Here is a 7,136-nt window from a genome sequence, read left to right as displayed (position 1 = left end):
GGGGGGGGGCAGATTGAGGCCCCAGTGGAGAAGGACAAAGTGGGGCTAGGGCTGGAGCCTTGATCTGCCCTGCCTTCCCCCTCCCCCCACAGACTTACCTACTGGGGGCGTATGCCCCCAAATAATTTTTTCTCCCTCTGCCTCGATCTGCCCCCCCTTTCCCTCCCCATCTGTTGGGCAGGGGATGGAAGTGGCAGTGCACAGTAGATCTTAGGTTGCTTTTAAATGCCATGATGATCTCTTACTTTCTGCCCTAGTGTAACACATCTCCCTCCCCAGCGCCATCTTTCTTGTCATCCATGCCTTACGTGGGGCGCCCTTGGAATTCTTCTGTCCTGCCCTAATCTCTCCTGCCACATCTTGATGGAAATTATTATGCAAGAGGGAGACTGCCTATTCTATTGGATATGTTGGGGTCTCTCCTAGGATGGCCTGACCCCTTTTTTTCTCTACCTAGGCCTCCCTGTCCAAACCCACCAGATGGGGTTGGACTTTGAGGCTCTAGCTTTTCCTTCTAGTGCCTGGAGGCTCATGGTCCCCTTTTCTGCTTGCTTTTGGAACATGGCCCTCCCTGGCTCAGAGGCACGGGCACTGGCCCCACAGCAAGGGGGTGCAAGTTCAAAACCAGGGTGTGACCCTGCTAGGCCTCCCCAGCCTCTTTTAGATCATCACAAACTTCCCCCTTACTAGCACTCAGGCTCTCCGCAGGCCTGTCTCACTCTGTGCCTCACTAGCACCAGGGTCTGTGCCCCCAAAAAGCTGCACCCTCACTGGCACTGGGGTTCCCACTCTGGAGTGGATCCCAAATTTGAGACCTCCTCCATTCCCTACGAGCCTCACCCAAACCTCCAGTCAAACAGCAAACAAAACACAAGTCCCATGGCTTTAACATAAATTCATGCTGCTCAGCCGAAACATCATTTGAGTCACCCCAAGGGCGCTCCATTTCTCACCAGTATCAGGAGCTGCTTGCACAGTCAGACCTCTCCCCTTTGCTCACACAGGCCAAGCTCCTTTCCCCTTGGTTGCCAGCAGAGAATTGCCTACTTGGCCTCAGCCCTGGGGTTTAAATGTGAGCCAGGCCCTGCCCCTTCCAGTCAGCTGACCGCTGGCAGGTGTGGGTCACTAGCTCCCTCTGGTTGCTCTAGCAACCTGCAGCTGGGTAGTTATCCCTGCTCTACAAGTAGCAGGCACCTTAGTGCCCTGCTACACCTAGATTTTCTCTTAGTAACTTGTCAATGTGCCATATCTGTGGACAATTAGGGCCAAATCCAAAATCATAGATCAGTCCCTACTGCCTCATGCAGCTTATTCTAGTCCCTCATAAAATGTAGAGCAATTATAGGAAGCATGTTTCTCGCATTTTCCCTGTGTGACTTCTTGCTGTTGAAAAGATATGTATTTTTAAACAAATATGATTTGCTTAAAAAAAACAACACGCAAACATGTTCCATTCACACCGATTTTCTACTTTTGGAAAAGTGTGTTAAGAAAACAGGGGAGATTCCTATAGTTAAAAGTCAATGCATCAGGCCCTTACTATCAGCCACTTAGTATTAGGCATTGTGAGACAGAGCTTCATAAACGAACCTAGCATGTAACTTCCCTCATATTACTAACATTAGCTCTTTTTCATATACATCTCACTTTCACTCCTAAGGAAAAACGGTAGAAACTGAAATACATCCATACTGCATGTAAATGGTACCACTTGCAATTCCAAGAAAACCCCATTGCCCTTAATCATGGAGAAGCTATGGCTCGAAAGTGAGATGAAAAGGAGGTGGTATACCATGAAACACACCAGGCCTTACTCTGAGTAATAGGTCAAAAATGGGAGGGTCTCTCTATGACCATGTTTAGTTTCCACATCTAAACCTTTGCTGGCTGAAATCAATCCTACATGCCAGTGGAAACCCAAAAAGCTGGAAACTTTTCCTTCAGTGTGTACAGTGAGGGCTATGACGCACACAGAAGGGAAACATTTTTCTTTTTAAGATGCATCCAATCACAACCAAGTCTAGTGTGAGACTGTCAATTCACAATAACAATGACAAAATACAAAAACTGAAGAGAGGTAAGACTTTTTGTGGGTGCTATCCTGACAAAACATACTGTGATACCCAAAAGCTTGTTTAACTCTACCTCAATGACACACAGATAAAAATTCTTGCCTCTCATATATTTCTCAGACTATGACTGCTGCATCATCACTTTAACACCACAAAAACGGAAGGAATATTTATAATTCCTAAAGTTTTACTGTTAAAAAATAACTAATTTTTACAGCAGTGAACCAAGATAATTTCTGATAGCTGTCTCCTTGAAGACAATGGTGTAGTAGCAGAGTCTAATTTGACTTAGTCCTAATAGAGATTGGACCTTGGACTTCCCAATATGTCAAAGCACAAGCTCAAAATGAGGGACACAAAGAAAGTACTCATGTGGGATACTTAAAACGCTGTGGGATTAATTCAGTGTAAATAACCAGGTCTATACCATTGGTAAATGGTTCTTTATATCTAATGTAAAGCATTTTCAGCATCAAAGTTCAGGGCCAAATTGTGTGAAATAGAGGGATCATAGAGCTCTAAAATGAATGCTGTTGCTCAAAAGGAGCAATATGTCAGAGATATGTATATGCTTTACAACTATGGTGGGAGTTTCAAAAATGTTCAAGGCTGGCCTGACTGTTCCCATTCAAGTAAATGTGAGTATTTCTATCAATTCCAATGGCTGCAGATTTAAGCCAATTAAAATCCTGTCCCCTAACTAGCAGCTGGGCCAAATCACACTCACTTTTCCATTAACATCATGTTAAAGGTATTATTGGTGTGAAGATGCCAGGACAGCTTTACCACATTGTTTTCCCACATGCATTGCTCCATTGGTCCTGTTCTAAGATTTTGGAATTACACTGATCTACACCACCTAAAAGTCTCTCTTTGCATTAAAAAAAAAATGAGGTCCTAGCACCTAATATACCTCTCATCATTTTTACTTCAACACAAGGCCATTGTTTAAAATGGATTTCCTCCTGATTTACCCCAGTGTAAGGGAAAACAGAGTCGGGCTCATGCAATTTAAGTGGTTTCAAGTGACTCTGTAGGGATGTATTTTGTGTCATAAGGGCAAGTTTGAGGACACAGTGCTCTAGAATTGCAAGAATTGTGGCTGGTGGTGACAGGATGATAGATAGCCATTTATACTGCAGCACTTTCAATTATCCTTTTTAAACCCATTAAGGTAAATGTTCTACAATGGAAAAATAATGGTACATTTTTATTTTTAATGTTGCATTGCTGGAGTTTAGTGAAATTGCAGTTGTAAAGACTTACAATGCATCCTGGAGTCTGTTAAATGAACTTTAGATGCCAGTTTCCAGGAGCTGACAAAACTCCAATGGTGCTTTTTAAAAAATTCTAATGCAGAGATTGCCATCTACTGGCTGTTCACAATTCAGCTAGTTTCCCAGTGGCTCAACTATGACACTCAGAAAACAGCTACATTATACAGTTAAATATAAAAAGCAATTTTTTTATATAAATTTCATTGTAATGACCTGATGAAAAATGACTTGCATTTGAAAGCTTCTCTGACTCCATCCCAACTATGTAGCTGGTCCTATAAAAGATATCACCATAAGAAATCCTTGCCTGTCTCTCTATTGTAATGGTTGTAATCAATACAATATGAATATAATAAAGTTAGTAAGAGCAGCTATAGGTCTTGGTGAAGGAAATTATTTCAGGCCTTCTTAAAACTGCTATTATTTAGGAAGGCATTTATGAAGCATCTGCTTAATTCCTATTGACTCACTGAGACTTTAAAAAGTACTTAAAGCTACATGTATGTTTAAGTGATTCCTTAAAGACTAATAATTCCCTCAATTGAGGTAACAAGCTACAGGTGTGAAATAAAAATAAAAAAACAACACACTGCAACAGATTGCCTTCAGAGTTTTTATCTCATCTGGTGAAACAAATGTGTGTCAGCCAATCTACCAGTGGAAGTTTGCCCTCTGCTCTCATTCTAATAAAATGCTTTTAGAAAGTCATCTATTATCATGTGTGTGGAGAGGAGGGTAATCTAATCAAACTCTCCCCGGAGTGCAGTGAAAGTGGATACACCAGAGTTCTACTGAAACTGGAATGCACCTGGACACAAAGCTTTTCACATCAGGAAAATGCAGTCAGCAAGATAAAAAGGAAAGCATAAGATACGTAATTGAAAAGCAGAATTCCTATCTACAATATCGATTGTGCAGAGAATCAACACAAAGTAACAATCCCCTACATAGAAGTTTTCTCCTAAAGGATTTCTTGGGAAATATCATTTTGGGCCAAGCTGGCCAGTGGACTCTGGCTATGCAAAGAAATTGTAAAGTGATTATAAATGACCAACTAAGCCAAGCTTATTCAGCTGCTTTATATCACCAGAATAGCTTGAGGCTTGAGCTATGATAAACTATCCCTAGCACAAATGGTTGTCTCTTAATTTGCTTAAAAATAATTTTCTAATACTTTAAGAATATAGCAGTGTTTGGGGAAGTTTAATCTTTTAATAAGAACGTTAGTTAGTGATCTGGAGGGACAAGATGCCTTAGCAGTTCAACCTTGGCAGAAATGTTAGAGGGGTAATAAGAGAAGGGAGACTTTGATCATGAGTTTCTGCTGGGTCAGTTCTGGCTATTCCACGTTACTTTAGTTTTTCAAAGCATCCATAAATGCAAGTTGCCAGTCTGTTAAACTGAGTCTACAATTGCTTTGCATCAAGCACAAAGCTGCAGGGGTGGATTTGTGTATCTGGGTCAATATTTACACAACTTATATCTAAATGACCATCATGCTTTGCATTTGTAAAGGTCTGTTCACTAGCAGATCTGAAAATAGGTTCAAAAGGAGGGTAAACCTTATTATTCATACTACACAGATTGGGTTACAGGTCATATGACAAAATAATGGTACCAGCAGAAACAAAACCCTAGGCCTACACAAAGCATCAAGTGGTCTCCTTGGTTAACTGGCACCCCTGAAATCACACACTGGCCAAAAGTGATGGCCTCTGACCAAAAGCATAAAACCCTTTAGTATGTTCAACAGTCAGTCTCAGTTTCCAGTTGATTATTAAGGAGTCAAATAAACCTTCATTAGCATTTAGGTTTTCTGCTTTCTCTTTTCACAACCAAAAACATTGTCATTTTATTAAAATCCCATCCCCCACCCCCATAAATCAGCATCTGGGGTTGCTGTCCCAGTCACCCTGCCTTTGTTACGCTACTATGCCAAAACAGAGCTATGCGCTGGCTAGAGTCACGTATGACAGTGGACATGCATACCTGAGCATATATCCTGAAAAAAATGACAGGGGAGAAGAAGAGAAATACCTTCCCATCTTTTAACTCCAAAAGCTGAGTTATTAGGACACACATACAGGCTACTCACATTCAAAGTACCTCTCTCCTCACACCCCCTATACTGAAATAAGGTATATGTAACGGGGAGCCAAGCAAGGCCCCTGTAATTTTCAGAAGGAGAACAGATGCTCGAGCTGTGTTTGGGTGACTGATGGCAGCTGAGCATAGGCCAGCTATTAAGCAAGCAACTCAGCTGTGCAAGCTGTAGCAAAGGGAAGAAGGCAGCTCACTGAGCTAAAGGAGGACACTTTAGAAAGAGAGCTAAAGAGAGCCATGTGACTGGGGGGCAAGCTCCATGACATAAAAGCTCATCCTGGAGCCAGTGTGATATCATCACTCCGGTTCTGATAAAGAGGAGCTTCTGCTGATATCATAGAGCGGCACTTGTACTGCTAACAGACCTAATGTTGGTGGGGGGGGGGAACAACCTTACATCGTAAACTGATGGGCTTATGTTGGTCTTTTGTGTTTAAGTTACAAAGGGACTGGCCTGTGGCTGGAGGAGCAGTATGGAGGTCACAATGGGAGTGCCTGAGGCCTGAGACACTTCGCGAGGGGCCGGGGCCCAAAGAGCAGAAAGGGCTGACACCTGAGCCAGGCAGGGCTGAGACTCAGCCATGGGAGTGGGAGTGAAGAGGAAGTTGAAATGTATTTGACGTAGTGGTTCACCATGAACTGAAAAAGAGGCAGCACTGAGGAACTGTGCACAGTGGACACTACTGAGATGGACTGTGCTAACCCAGCTGTGTGGTAAGTTCCCATGCCATGGATTTGGGAGTATCTGAAAGACTGAAGAGTGTGGGAGGTAGGATACTCGCCAGTGGTAGCGCCACACAGACCTGAACAATTGAGCTCTTCTCAGACAACAGAATTCAGAACTGATTTGGCTGATTTGGCCCAAGATACAACATTAAGTATGCTCAGTGTGATCTGCATTCAACTCCATAGTTAGTTTCCATCACAGAGCACATGATGCTTCTGGCAGCAGTTTAATGTTGGGCAGTGTGTTTAATGTGGAGGTTTTCCTATGTACAAATACATACTGATTTGGGGGAAAAAACTTTGTCTTATATATGAGTAAATATGGTGTGTGTGTGTAGATATACGGTGGAAGTGGGGGCTGGCCACCCCAGGGCCCTTTCAGTGCTATATTTATACTGCTCTTACTATACTTATTCAGCTTCCAGTGCTGATAATTCAGTAGTTTATTAAAGTACTGAAATGCACTTAAAATGATGAATTAGACAAAAAATAGTCATGCACTACACAATGCACTGATTCAATGTATTTTCATATTTAGAACAGTAAAATCAGAAAAATCCAGAACACATTCCTACAAAGGCCTGGACCTGGATTCTGCTCCACTCAGTCTAAATTCCCACAAAGAATACCACCATCATACAAATAACTACATTTACAGCTCTTCACATGGAATGGTGTCATTTTGGGACCCTTGCTTAATTCTAATATTATAAAAGCCTAAGTCTGTCTGTCTGTCCATAATGCTTTATTTGCACTCTGATTGGCTGACAGAAACATTCTTGATGGGCAACTGGCTAGTAATAATGATAATAATGTAAGTTACACTGAATGGCACTCTATTTGTAAAGGATTCGATCTGAACAGACAGTTTTAGTCCACAGTAAGGGCCTAATCCTGCCAACTAAGTGGGCCTCACTGACTTGACAATCATAAACTGACTTCCTGTTCTACAAATGAA

At 42.1% G+C, this 7,136-nt stretch overlaps 1 long non-coding RNA gene across 1 annotated transcript in view; it reads right to left on the bottom strand.

The window, feature by feature from the left end:
• The window catches only part of LOC109295607, a 30,051-nt gene extending 24,567 nt beyond the window's left edge, over positions 1-5,484 (bottom strand). Inside the window, exon 1 of the long non-coding RNA XR_002096783.1 lies at positions 5,339-5,484. This is a non-coding gene — a long non-coding RNA (uncharacterized LOC109295607). The remainder of the gene's footprint in view (positions 1-5,338) is intronic.
• Positions 5,485-7,136: the final 1,652 nt, after the last annotated feature.

Source organism: Gavialis gangeticus, unplaced genomic scaffold, assembly GCF_001723915.1.
Source record: "Gavialis gangeticus isolate Ggan-Ray unplaced genomic scaffold, GavGan_comp1, whole genome shotgun sequence".
In the NCBI taxonomy this organism is placed as follows: Eukaryota; Metazoa; Chordata; order Crocodylia; family Gavialidae; genus Gavialis; species Gavialis gangeticus.
This window is presented reverse-complemented; position numbering and strand designations above follow the sequence as displayed.